This window comes from Magnolia sinica, chromosome 11 (assembly GCF_029962835.1).
Source record: "Magnolia sinica isolate HGM2019 chromosome 11, MsV1, whole genome shotgun sequence".
In the NCBI taxonomy this organism is placed as follows: domain Eukaryota; kingdom Viridiplantae; phylum Streptophyta; class Magnoliopsida; order Magnoliales; family Magnoliaceae; genus Magnolia; species Magnolia sinica.
Genome location: NC_080583.1, coordinates 34391207 through 34405976, shown reverse-complemented (window position 1 = coordinate 34405976; position 14770 = coordinate 34391207).

The window sequence follows — 14770 nt, the reverse complement described above, 5'->3', positions numbered from 1 at the left end:
CTCATGAAAGAAGATCGCTGTAATCAAGCTAGAGTTATGTCTTTGACTCGACATTTGAAGATAAGTACTGTATTTACTTTTATTACATTTGAATTTTTCTAAGATAGCTCGAAAATCTCAGTGGGTTGTTTTGTGGTGAGACCGTGAAAATCACAAAGTGTGTTTTGTTGTGATAGCCCGTGAAAATCACAAGAACTGTACAAGGTTGTTAAGGTGAACCTGTGAAATCTTGAAATAGTAAAAGCCAAAATTATATGGGTAGTAATTTTGGGAGTGGAGTAGGTGTGGGGTTAAGCACCGAACCATTATAACTCTTTGTGTATTAGTGGTGATTGATTATTTCTTTATTGCTTTCCTTGTGATTAATTGTCTTTTGCTAAGTTTGATATTTTGATCTCAAAGACATCATGCAATAAGGTTGTCTTGCCTAAAACTTTAGGTGAAGGTTGTCATACGAACTATTTGGAATTAAGATTTCAACACTCTGAGCAATTGAGAGTATTTGTTTTATTATTCCACATTATATCGAAATATTTTGTATCGTCCTATTCACTCCCCCTCTAGGACATCTATAGATCGTCCTTTCAGAAGTGTTAAGTGTAGGTGTCTAAATTCAGGGACCTACACATTATGCAAGTATGGGGTTCATAACCTACAGGTCACCTACGGTATTATTTTAACTTTGCGATATTAAATTGTCGCGCCCAAAAATTCAGGTGCAAAGTGTACACCCTCAGACCCGAGTTTTGGTTTATAACTCGTACACAAAGTGTAATAAATTCAACTATTGATAAGTTTAATTAGAGGGACATTCATTCTAAGTTTCACCCAATTTCATCGAATTCCAATCATGCATACATAATACTTAGCACCAATCAACTAGGCATATATAAACCTTCACGACCATTCAAATAACATAAATCTCAAATATCATTAATTTATTATAGCATCCTACTATAAATATATTTATTCTAGACTTACATTATCTCAATCAAATAAATCTAAAAAATTTCTTAAAATCTCATAATCAATAACAATATGCATTATGTTCCAATCAAACTATCCTAGCAAATAAATCAAATATTTAGGGATGGTCTAATGCTACCAATTCATCTTTAGACAAGTATGGTCATGTTTTATGTGGGTCGTGTTCAAGTTCAGTGGCTTCTTTCGGTTAGTACGCCACATTATCTGTAAACGGCTCGTATGTATGGTTTTTCCATCAATAAAAAGGTAAGCTGGCCAGGCTAAGTGGAATAACATAACATGATTCATAATCACAACAATTGAAATAATATAAAGCACTAAATGCAAAAACGTATGCACAATGATATAGATGCAAATGGTGTATGAATGCATCAGATGGGATGGTTGTCTATCTGCTTGGGTTGGAGATCGTCAACTCGTATCCACCCTTTGGGTAGGCTTTGTCACGCCCCAGACTCGGTAACCGGATTCACAAGGAACCCGATGGCCGGTTCTGGCCGCAACAGCCTCCGTAGTACCCCATTCTCGGCTCCTGAAGCAGGTTCCGATCCTGGGATCCTACAAGGAGGATTTCCATAACAATATAATCATTTCCAATACGAGCATACCCAAGATCATAACAAGTAAATCTGAGAATAAAAAAGGCACATATCACAAAATCCACTAAGAATTTGAACTTTTACAAGTTACATAAGGTCCAAAAGGACATACATAAGATAATAGAAGAAAGAAAGGAAGGATGCAATACTGGGTCCTCAAGCTCAGCTCTAATCCAAACTCTTCCACTTTGGCGCCTACCTAGAGTCTCCTGCACGCATCAATCGTGCATAAGCTTATAGAAGCTTAGAGGGTGGTGTAAGTGTGTGATAATAGTGCACAAAAGAATAGTAGAAAATGTAAGAAGGAGACATGCTCAATGAGAATATCACTAGCCTTACCAAGGCTTATCATGAATATGATGCAATGAGTACTGGATGCCATATCAAGGCAATGCATAAAGGGGCTTACACAGCCAATACTATTGCGATGAAAGTAATGCCAGTGCTCATAACTAAACCGTATGTCAAGTATATTTCCAAACACAAGGAAATCACCGGGGTCCATTACACTGCTGGATGACTGCCGCTCTACAGACCCCGCATAGTCAAACGAGCGTAAGAGACCTCACTACCCGCCTGTGGACAACCAATCATCAGCAAGGCCTAACGGTAGCAGACCCATTCACGAGTTGGTCAGACTCAGCCTAGTAATGCCATCTTACATCAGGCGAGTAAGGCCACACCCCTATCCAACCAACTACACGACAGTGGGAGTCACGACCTAACGGTATAAGGCCCTCGTGCACTCATATATTCCACCCGGTCACGGCGTTGGAGTAGATCCTTGGTACCATGGAAGTTTTGAAAATTTCACCCATGGGCATCCTATGCACCTGGTATGCTTAGGTAACATTTTTAGTGTCCAAACATGGCCATCCATGATGTATCTGTGGAGGCTACAACCCTGATGAAGTAAGGGCGATAATGCTCATATGTTATGCAATACTAGATGCATGAATCACACAATCAACTATGCATCAATTCCAAGCATCCAACATGCTCAAGAGGAAATACTACATCCCTCGGGAAGGCAACATGCAATGCCCAATGGCACAATCTTAACCACACACACAGTGTCATCCAAGCATATAATGATGCACATGGGCCATGAAGATGGGTCTATGCGGCGATATACAAAGTAAATTACATTCCTCCTATCCAAGAAGGAATCAAGACTAGGTACTTAGACAATATCCATAAGGAATCCCACCTCTAGTGGGGGCCCATTTACCTGGGGTAGCCCATAAGACTAAGCATACAACTACGGGTCTAAGTAATATAGAAATGAGCCTAGCAACTGTCTAAGATAAGTATCCAATCACTCTTAAATACAACCGGACCTAGAGGGGTCCATAATGGGGACATTTAACCACCATTTCCCAAAAAGGCATATCAACCATGAACTATATGGATAAAAGGCCCAAGGCCTACATTTAAGATAAAAATAAAAGTAACCACATACATATATTCCTCATAATAGGCCATAAAAAGATATAATACCACTTTTAACAACATGGGCTTTAAGAGGAGAATTAAGGCCCAAGGTCCAATTCTCAATGGCCATAGAATCCATGCATTAAGTTGGACTTGGTGGGCAGCCCGTGTACACAATATACGGCCCAAAAATAGGTTTAAGTTTGGATGGAATGGGCCCCACTACATCAGCCCAATAATTAGCAATTTAAGTAGGCAACCGAGGGCCCAATACTATCCTTACCTCAGCCCACAAGTCCATCAAAATGGTGGAAGTCGGCCCAATGTATGGTTGGGCCAAGCTGGGATGTCCCTGCCCAATTTGGGCTCACTGGATGTCCCAAAATTCTGATCTTAAGATGGGGTCCTCATAAGATCACTAAAAGTGACCCAAAGAATGCACTGATTAAGCCCAAAGATTATAAGAAAGCATAAGTATGTAACACGTACACAAGTTCTCAATATGGTGAGCCCCATAGCCAAATAAAGTTGTAACCATAAAATTGTACATCGAAGGCCCTTTGATAAACTTTTGGCCTGTTTGACTTCCTGGGCCTGCTAAGGTCCAGAAATTAGTTGAGTATGTGGAAATAATCTCATGAAGGCCAACTATACTCACTGGGGGACCCCACCAGATGGAGAGTGTGTATATATCATGAAAAGATCAAGTGGGCCTGCTACTGGATTGTGAGTCCAGCAGCAACCCAAGGCAGAGAGTGCTTCCACAATCGGGCGATCCAAGGCTTGGACGGCCTAGACCAAACATGCATTAAGGTAGGTTCCACATACATGCACATTGAGCCTTAAATAAATAGCCTAAGGTCTATGGTGGGCCTTTAACCACCCATAGAGAAACATATGAGCTTACCTTAGGATCACCCAGGAGGACATCCAACCTCAACTGGTTTCTAAGAGGTAGCTAACCACTACCCATATAATGAAAGATCTAAGGCCTAAGCAATGTCTGGACTAGTAGGCCATACACCAAGCCCAACTCATAAGCCATATAGTGGGCCCTCAAGGTTTGGGCCCAACCACAAAGGTCATAATTCCACATATTGTGGTGGGCTTCATGGGTAGCCCAGTAATTCATCAACATGGGCAAGTTTCACATTTAACACAAGTGAGTTGGGCCTCACTTTTGGCTTAAGTACAGGGTCAGTTTAATGGGCAGCCAAGGGCCCGACTTCTTGTGTATCATTGCCCTTAAGCCCATCACAATAGATAGGAGAGTATAGGCTCAAGATCAGTGGGCCTATCCAAAAGAACTGAGTCCACAAGGCCTACTTGCTAACACAAACATGCATATACTATATCACATAATGGGCCCTAAAGAAATGGCCCAAAACAAAAGTCATCCAATTCATACATTATGGTGGGCTTGAGGGCAGCCCATAAACCCAAGAATACACATATGCAAGGCATATACTGATAGTGTGGGCCTTACCACATCAGCCCAAAGACTTAGCAAGGCCCTCCACACTATACATTTATGTGGGCCCCGCAAGTCAGCCCATAATTAAGCATTTCATGAGGGCATCACGGCTAATAAATACACACGGTCAGCCTGTAGACGGCCCGTTGGGCCCGTGAAATAATAAGGTCTGGCCCTGCACGATCTTGGGCTCAAGAAATAGGTTTCCAGCCCATTGGGCCTATAAACTACCAAAAATCTGGTTAAGGCTAACCCCCAACATCACCACAAAGGTGGGCCTTAAGAGGAACTAATTACGCCCAAAAATATCTAAGGAAATAAGGCAAGGAGTGTGTGCAATACTCCCTTAAATCTGGTGGGCCACAACAGCTCCAAAACAATCAACTATGGAGCGAATTTGGGCTCCTTGTTGGAATTCCAGCCCACCCACTTCCTGGGCCTGCTGGAATCCAGAAATTTATTTAATTCAGATGGGTTACTGGCCCATGGTGACCCACACATATCACAGTGGGTCCCACCGGATGAGAGGAGAATGCACAACACACATTAGAAGTGGGTCATGCCGCTGGAATACAGGCCCAGCAACAGCCCAAGGTAGGGGCGTCCCGTGATGGGTAGTCCTACGGGCCTGAGTATCTGGCCCAAAACTGACCCAAGTTTGCAGGCCACACCACGATCAGTACAGGGGCCCGATGGCCATGAAAATTTACAAGATGGTCCTCCCATAGGTGGACCACGAATTGTCAAAATTTTGTGATTTTTGGACAGTCAGAAGTATTTTAATTAATTTAAATAAAACAGACCATCAAGAAAATCTGGTGAATCGGGACACCTGAACGTGGTGAGCCATTCCAGCACTTGTCACGGTGTACACAGGGCTCTATTGGCCCCAAAAATTTGTAGGTGAGTCCCACCATGGGTGGACCACCTCCCTGTAAATTTTAATGATTTTATGATACTCAGAAGTATTTAAATTAATTTAAAGAATACAATCTATCCAAGGTGAAATATTGCTGGAATATAACTGTCCTGAATTTGGGCCATCCAATGGGTGGGTTCTGGGCCTCCAAAATTCTTGAAATTTGGACCCAAGGTCCCTCATCAAGCCTAAAACAAGGTGGGATCTAGAAATATGGCCCACCTTCTTAGAAATTATTTTTTTTTAATATTATTTTTATGGGACTATGCTGCTGGACTGCACAGCAGAAATTTCTGGCAGTCCAGTATGTTGGCCCCCCCCTTTTGGATGCCCAAATAGGATTCCTTAGTCTTGAAATTATGTGGATAGGTCCTACCATAGGTGGGACACCTCCCTACAAAAATTTAGGATTTTTGGGATAGTAAAAATATTTTATTTAACTCATGCAATTTATGGACAGCAAGGTCCAGATTTTTATTTTCCTGCTGCAGCAATGCTGCTGTCCCTGACTTTAGCACCCCATTTGAGTGGGCCCAGGTCCAAGTAAATTTGGAAAAATGCAAGGCCAACCTTCTTATACAAGTATACAGTAAGTTGGGGTCTACAAAGGTGGCCCATCATTTCAAAATCAGGCTGATATTTATGATTTTCCAGCAAACAGTGTGGCTGGACAGTCCAGAAAAATCTGGGCCGTCCACCCTCCTTGGCCCACCCTTTTGGGTGATCAAATAGGGACATTTGAAGGTGAGGTTTAGCATACTTTTAGGTGGGGTCCACACCTTAAAGAGAAGTCTAAGAAATCAGGAAAAAGAGACCACAAACAAGGCCTACAACCTATACATTACAACATAAAAAAAACAATTCCAGCAATCTGGACAGCAACATGTTGCTGTCTAGATCAGCCCAAAAAATTAATAAATGGGAAATAAATCATAGATTCCACAAGGTGGGGTCCACCCTGATGTGTCACACAACTCCCAAGCCCAGCACCTCCCCAAAAAAATCCATAAAATCAGGCCCAAAGGCTTTCCAAATCAAGTAGCAAAACTAGGCAGCACAGTTGGGCCTGGGTGTCCAACAACTTGGGCCTGGATGTCCCAAAATTTAAAAATTCTGGTTGCATGGCACATCAGGTGGGCCACATAATCATTACATCCAAACCATAGAAAGTGGAGAAGAGAGGAATAAAGGAAATCTCATCAAGATGGGGTCCATGGAGAATGGCCCCATCAAGATCACATGCATGCAAGTGATGGCTAAAAAAAAAACCTTATCCAAGGAGTGGTGGACCTTCACCATTGATGTGGTGAGTCCTACACTCTCCATATGAAGCAACAAAAGATCTATGACAATAAGAATCATGCAATCTATCCTACATGCTCACCCACTTGTTGGATCTTTAAGATTCTTCAACCACCATGCTCCTTAAGCTTCAAGGAAGGGGGTTCAATGGTGATGATGGATCTTTGATGGTTAGATCTAGGGGGAAAGAAGAGGAAAGATGGCTAGAAAAGTTTAGCAATGGAGGACATTGGAGAGCATTTACAAGGAGGAGAAGAGAGAAATGAAGAAAGAGAGAGGGAGATGAGAGAGTTTCTAAAGTTGAAATGATTGCTTTCTTAGAAAAAGATGAGTTTTGAAAAGAGAAAATAATCATTGCTCATGGGATAGGGTGGCTCATCATTGCCTAGAGAAGCCAATCTCATCATGGTTTTCTTGAGAAAAGAAGCCATCATTGCTAGGCTAAAGGTGGCTTACATGGGAAATATTGTACATGGGGAAATGTGCAATCAAGTGGGTCCCGCCAAAAATGCAATCAACGGTCCAAATAATACGTGGCCCATAACTTTTGATGGACACGCTGGATTTACGCATGAGACGCGGCACTGGAATCGCAGCGATGATGCGGTCGCAATGGCATAGGTCTTGGGTTAATCCGAGTCGGGTCTACATGACCAAACTCGAGGGTGACCGCAATCACTATCCGAAGGTCGCGGGACGCCGAAATTTGACCGGTAGGACCGCGGGACCAAATTACACAAGATGCATACTCACACACACACATGCACACATGCGAACTCGGGACAAGTCTCACAGGCTTCCACCTTTCGATAGGCTTGGAGATAGTCCGCATTTAATAACGCTCTACCAAAATCAACATTTCTTATAGGGAGGGCCCCTAGGATTGACAATGCAATGCGTATGTATGATGGATGATGTATTAATGCATCATTTTCATAATTGCCATAGTTACTTATCTTGATCAGAACATTCATATGTGAATTTAATGTACAATAATAATAATTCATGCAATTTGGCATAGATTAGCATGTGATTTACCGCAACATAAAAATCATAAAAAAATAATCTAATTAGTACATCAATCAAATAAACCATCATAAATAATTTATTTTAATTCCAATGAATCATGAGACACGTTGGGTTACTCACCTGAATCTAGTAGTGTAGAATCCACAAGGTAATCAGGCTAGTTTGAATTCAGAAATCCTATCAATTATATCCATAATATTGTTATTCATCTGGTTATACTACATGGTGGGGCCTACCTTTGATTAACATCCTAGGTGGTCAAACCTTAAATGACGAAGTAATTGAAATTTTCATATATAATATGTTCATTAAATTTAATTATCAATATATATATTCTTTTAACATTCTGAATTTGAATTGTAATTGATTGATCGGGGTGGCCCACCGAATAATTGGATCATCCAAATTCTTAAGGTCTTGGTATATTTTGCCTCTACACATTGGATGAATGGTGTGGATCTAACCTCATATATACCAATAGCTCATGTCGACCTTCTACGCCAAGTGATACCAACACTCACGTAGAAATATGAGCTTTTCTTATTAAATAGTGTCAGATCTGAGTAGTGTGGCCCATCCAATGGTTAGATGGATCTAGAAGTTAGCGACCTTGTATATTTTGGCCTTAGGGATCATATGATCAATGCAGATCTAATTTAATTTGACTAGATACACACTAATTGGCCTCTATGATAAGAAACTTCACATGTGATTTTAGACTTTCATTATCTTTGCATCGTATCTACCTAAAGATCAATGCAATGAACGTGTGGCCAGTTCATGCTATCCATTGCATAGATCAAGTCAAATTACATTAAATGCATAAAAAATACTGAAAGAATGATAATAAACTTACTGGATCTAAGCTCTTTAAAACCCTCTCTTTCTCAGTTGTCACAAGGTGCCTTTTGGTTAATATTCGAGTTGGAGTAGAACTCCTCTTATGACACACTCCTTAAAAAGAAAGGCTCATTGGATAGATTGAGAGATATGGGGAGAGTTAGGGATATAAATAAAGGAGAAGGATTATGAATATAGATAAGATATGAGATAAGATAAAGATAAGAAATGAGATAAAGATGTGTAAGTGCTATAGTTTCTATCCCTCTTTGTTGTCAAATTTGTAGTGCCAAAATCACTATTATACTCTGTTAAATATAACTTGCATAAGTGAAGCTCTCTCAAGGATCAGCATTCATAAACAAGCTAAGCTCACAACAAGCAAAGCTCTCAAGTATAAGACTCAAGATCTTGAATGAAAGAACTGCTCACAAGACAAGACTCTGGAATGAAAGAACTGCTCACAAGACAAGACTCAAGCTGAACTCAAGACTCAAGCTGAAACTCAAGCCACTTTCAAGATTGAGTTACATGAAGAGTTCAACTACATCAAGACTTCAAGACTGATACTTCAAGGTCACTTGTCCCTAATGCTTCAATGTCCATACTTCATGAATGAGGTTTATTTGACCATAAGTTGACCTTAGAAGTAGGTCATTTCGGATACATAAGTCGAATGTTATTTTTCATGTGATTGGTCTGTTCTTCGACTAGTCCTAGGCCTTCTTCGACTAGTCCTAGACTTGCTTTGACCAGTCTAAGAAATTCCTCGACCAGTCGTAAGTTTGTTACAAATTAGGATAAAATCATAGCCTTCGACTAGTCACGGAATGCATTCGACCGATCGTAGGAGCAGTGTCAGCCCGATCTTCGACGATCGTACAACCTTCGACTCGAAGTCCAGGGATGGTTTACAGGACCTACGACCAGTCAAGGAAACCTACGACTAGTCGTAGGAGACTTACGACCAATGAGAGCGGTCTGAGCATATCCCGCCGGATTTTTAAATATCTTGTTGCTTCGACTAGTCGAAGAGCACTCTAGACCAGTCGAAGACCTGATCTTCTCACCTATAAATAGTGCACGAATCTCAGAAGAAATTATCGATTTAATTAAAGTATTCAAGCCAATCTTCGTCGAGCTTCTGAGAGATAATTCTGTGCTCCATCTAAGCTAAGTGTGCTTATTTACTATTCTTCTTTCCTTAGCTTTATTTAATTGATTTTGTTTCTGCTATTCCAATCTGATTTGATAAGAGGAATTGTTATTCCCTTTCTTTGGAATCAAAATCAATTAAGGCAAGCCCTATTTGGTTTAATTTAAAATCTATTAGAATTAGAACCATTGTAATCAAGTACTGGACATTGAACTTGGACATTCAATCATCTACTTTGATTTGGTTCTATCGGGCTACTACAAAGAAGAAGATTTTCAGGTATTTTACATATTGTAAATTCCTTTCTATTATTTTGGTTTCTTTCAAGATTTGCCAGAAAAATCTTGTTATATTGGTTATCTGAGGAGAGCCAGGAAAACTCAGAAGTGGGGTTTTTTTAATTGTGTAAGCCCACATACAAAGACACAATTGTAAGGGTTTTGGGTGAACCTGGGAAAACCTATTTTTAGTGAACGCTAATATCCCCTGTGTGAGGATATTAGGAGTGGAGTAGCATTTTGTGTGGCTGTTGTTTAACAGTTGGTGAACACACAGGCGAACCACTATAATCCCTTGAGTTGTGGTTGATTGTTTTATTCTTCTAATTTTTTATTCTTTTTGTGGGATGTATGTATGGTGGTGAATGTTGTAATTATTTCAAGCTTTGTGAGAATGTTGTAATAGCTTAGAATTTACTTTCTGCTATTCCTTTATAAGCTTGATTTTCAATTTCATTTGAAAGTTGTTCCAGCAAGGTTGCCCTACCATTTTTATGGTGTATGGCTGTCCCTAGAACAATACATTTTTAATTACAAGTCATTTCAATTCAGTTTATATTTATTTTTGTATTCCTCTTCGATTTGAGACTTGATACAAAGACCTTTCTAGAAATAAGGTTGTCCTACCATAAACTCTGGTTTTTGGTGTAAGGTTGTCCTTAAAACAACGTTTGTATCAACCTCTCAAGATCTGAATTTTGAGGTCATTTTAATTTACTGCATTGTGATTTACTTTGGCTATCATTTTCATTTTATTTCCGCTGTTATAAGTTTTTATTTGGCATTATCCTATTCACCCCCTCTAGGACATATAGCTTGGCCTTTTCAAGTGGTATCAGAGCCTAATAGCTCCTTTTTAATTCTTGGATTTATTTCCTGAGCTAACGATTTAAGCTATTTAAGATGTCAAATTTTGATAGCCTTTCAGTCACTAGGCCTCCACCCTTTGATGGCTCCAACTATGCCTATTGGAAAGCCAGAATGAGGATCTTCCTCAAATCAATGGATGAAAATGTGTGGCAAGCTGAAAAGGCCAAGCTATATGTCCTAGGGGGGGGGGGTGAATAGGACAATGCCAAATAAAAACTTATAATAGCAGAATAATAAAGAAAATGATAGCCAAATTAAATAACAATGCAGGAAAGAAAAACAATCTCAAAATTCAGATCTTGAGAGGTTGATACAAACGTTATTCTAAGGACAACCTTACACCAAAAACAGAGTTTATGGTAGGACAACCTTATTTCTAGAAAGGTCTTTGTATCAAGTCTCAAATCGAAGAGGAATACAAAAATAAATATAAACTGAATTGAAATAACTTGTAATTAAAGATGTATTGTTCTAGGGACAGCCATACACCATAAAAATGGCAGGGCAACCTTGCTGGAACAACTTTCAAATGAAATTGAAAATCAAGCTTATAAAGGAATAGCAGAAAGTAAATTCTAAGCTATTACAACATTCTCACAAAGCTTGAAATAATTACAACATTCACCACCATACATACCTCCCACACAAAGAATAAAAATTTAGAAGACTAAAACAATCAACCACAATTCAAGGGATTATAGTGGTTCGCCTGTGTGTTCACCAACCGTTAAACAACAGCCACACAAAATGCTACTCCACTCCTAATATCCTCACACAGGGGATATTAGCGTTCAATAAAAATAGGTTTTCCCGGTTCACCCAAAACCCTTACAATTGTGTCTTTGTATGTGGGCTTACACAATTAAGAAACCCCACTTCTGAGTTTTCCTGGCTTCTCCTCAGATAACCAAAATAACAAGATTTTTCCGGCAAATCTTGAAAGAAACCAAAATAATAGAAAGGAATTTACAATATGTAAAATACCGAAAATCTCCTTCGTTGTAGCCCCGTAGAACCAAATCAAAGTAGATGATTGAATGTCCAAGTTCAATGTCCAAGACTTGATTACAATGGTTCTAGTTCTAATAGATTTTAAATTAAACCAAATAGGGCTTGCCTTAATTGATTTTGATTCCAAAGAAAGGGAATAATAATTCCTCTTTATCAAATCGATTGGAATATAAGAAACAAAATCAATTAAATAAAGCTAAGGAAAGAGAATATTAAATAAGCACACTTAGCTTAGATGGAGCAAATTATCTCTCGAAGTTCGACGAAGATTGGCTTGAATACTTTTATTAAATCGATAATTTCTTCGAGATTCATGCACTATTTATAGGTGAGAAGATCGGGTCTTCGTTGTCTAGAGTGCTCTTCGACTAGTCGAAGCAACAACAAATATTTAAAAATCGGCGGATATGCTCGACGCTTTACGATCGTCGTAGCTCTCCTACGACGTCGTAGGTCCTGTAAACCATCACTGGACTTCGAGTCGGTTGTACGACTGGTCGAAGATCGGTCGACACTGTTCCTACGAGTGGTCGAACAGTCCAAGGCTAATAGATTTTATCCGGAATTTGTAACAAACTTACGACTGATCGAGGAATTTCTTAGATTGGTTGAAGCAAGTCTAGGACTAGTCGAAGAACAGACCAATCACATGAAAAATAACATTCGACTTATGTATCCGAAATGACCTACTTCTAAGGTCAACCTATGGTCAAACAAACCTCAATCATGAAGTATGGACATTGAAGCATTAGGAACAAGTGACCTTGAAGTATCAGTCTTGAAGTCTTGATGTAGTTGAACTCTTCATGTAACTCAATCTTGAAAGTGGCTTGAGTTTCAGCTTGAGTCTTGAGTTCAGCTTGAGTCTTGTCTTGTGAGCAGTTCTTTCATTCAAGATCCTGAGTCTTGTACTTGAGAGCTTTGCTTGTTATGAGCTTAGCTTATTTATGAATGTTGATCCTTGAGAGAGCTTCACTTATGCAAGTTATATATAACAGAGTATAATAGTGATTTTGGCACTACAAATTTGACAACAAAGAGGGATAGAAACTATAGCACTTACAATCTCCCCCTTTGTCAAATTAGTGATAAAACACATAATCAAGATAAACAAGAGTAAAACAACTGGTTAATACCAGTAAATCAATATTCAACATTCAACATTCAACCAGTTTCAACATTCAACCATTATCATTCAATAAAATCAAACATATATTCAAGATCAAACATATATTCCCCTTGACACCTATAGCACTTACAATCTCCCCCTTTGTCAAATTAGTGAAAAAACACATAATCAAGATAAACAAGAGTAAAACAACTGGTTAATACCTGTAAATCAATATTCAATATACAACATTCAACCAGATCAAACATATACTCAAGATCAAACATTCAACAAGATCAAACATATATTCAAGATCAAACATATATTCCCCTTGACACCCCACTCCCCCCGAGTAACATAACCAATGCTACTCCTCTCACAATCATATTAACAACAAACCATTCTTCCCCTTTTTGTCACAATATGACAAAGGAGAACTAAATAAAGGAATGAGAGTAAACAGAAGGAGGAAATAGAGTATAGCAAAAGAGTCATAGAGATACTCAAGATAGCATCACATATATCCAGCATAAATATTACATCAAGAACAAATATCCAGCATTAAACATAGATAGAATCCAAATCAAAATCAGCCAAGTGCTAAGTAAGAAAGTTATTACATACAAAAAGTCTCATAGAAACTAGTCGAACTAGAACTTGAAGATGGAGCAGAATAGAAGGATCAAGTTGGTGCATGCCTTTGTTAAGCGCCTAAGATATTTGCGCATATACTTGAATTACAAATCATGAGCAAGACATGTTTTCCAACTTAACATTTATATCCTCAACTCTTACCTTCTAATGCACTCAGACGTGCATCAACATCGGATGGTACAAAATCATCATTAGCTGAGTTCGAATCCAGTTCCTCAAAAATGTCATCCATATTAATGTCAACACCAGCTTCTTCAGACCACCAACACCACCACCACCTTGTTCAAAAAGCAGATCCAACTTCATCTTATTAATATTTGTATTGTTGAAGATCGATGATGGATTGGTGCTTCATCAACAGCATATCGACTAACATATGAGTAGCCAATACGTCATAAAGTATGCAAATGGAATGTCACTATGACCAGGATGGAGTCGAAATTGAAGAATGAAATGACAGTTAAGGATGGCAAACAAATCGAGTACCATTAGAAATAGCATGGATAACACGAACCATACATGAAGTCGTCGGATTTATTACCCGAACGAGGATACGATTAGACACAAAGATTCTTGTATTAACTCGTATTTGGGTAACAAATACCTTGCGGGGAGCGCATTCCCTTTTTGAGTCCATTGAACATCCATATTGCACAAGTCTCTAGTGAGCATGCGTTTTTCAGCCATTGAGGGTTTATCAGTTAAATTATGAATTGGAATACCTTCATCATTCATAGGAATTTCCATAAGGGCTGAAATTAAATGACGATCAACGTCAAATGGCCCTTCTCTAGTAGAAATTTGAACAGTTAAATTATCCTGTGAAAATGCACTAATACATGAAAACATGGATTGGGCAATGGACCGGTATGCAAGCCCACCCCAATGCAATAAGTTAGTCCAACCTACAGCTTCAAGCATAGGAAGGATGTTAAATGGAGCAATGTGATTGACATCAACAGGATGTTCAACGATAACCTTACGAGATCTAATGTCCCTAACAAATGATGGATCATCATTGGGAACAAGAAGATGACGTTTAGAGATAGGGGTTGATCTGGAGGAAGAAGAAGGACCACGTGAAGTAGTTTTTCTTCCTCTAGAAGCCA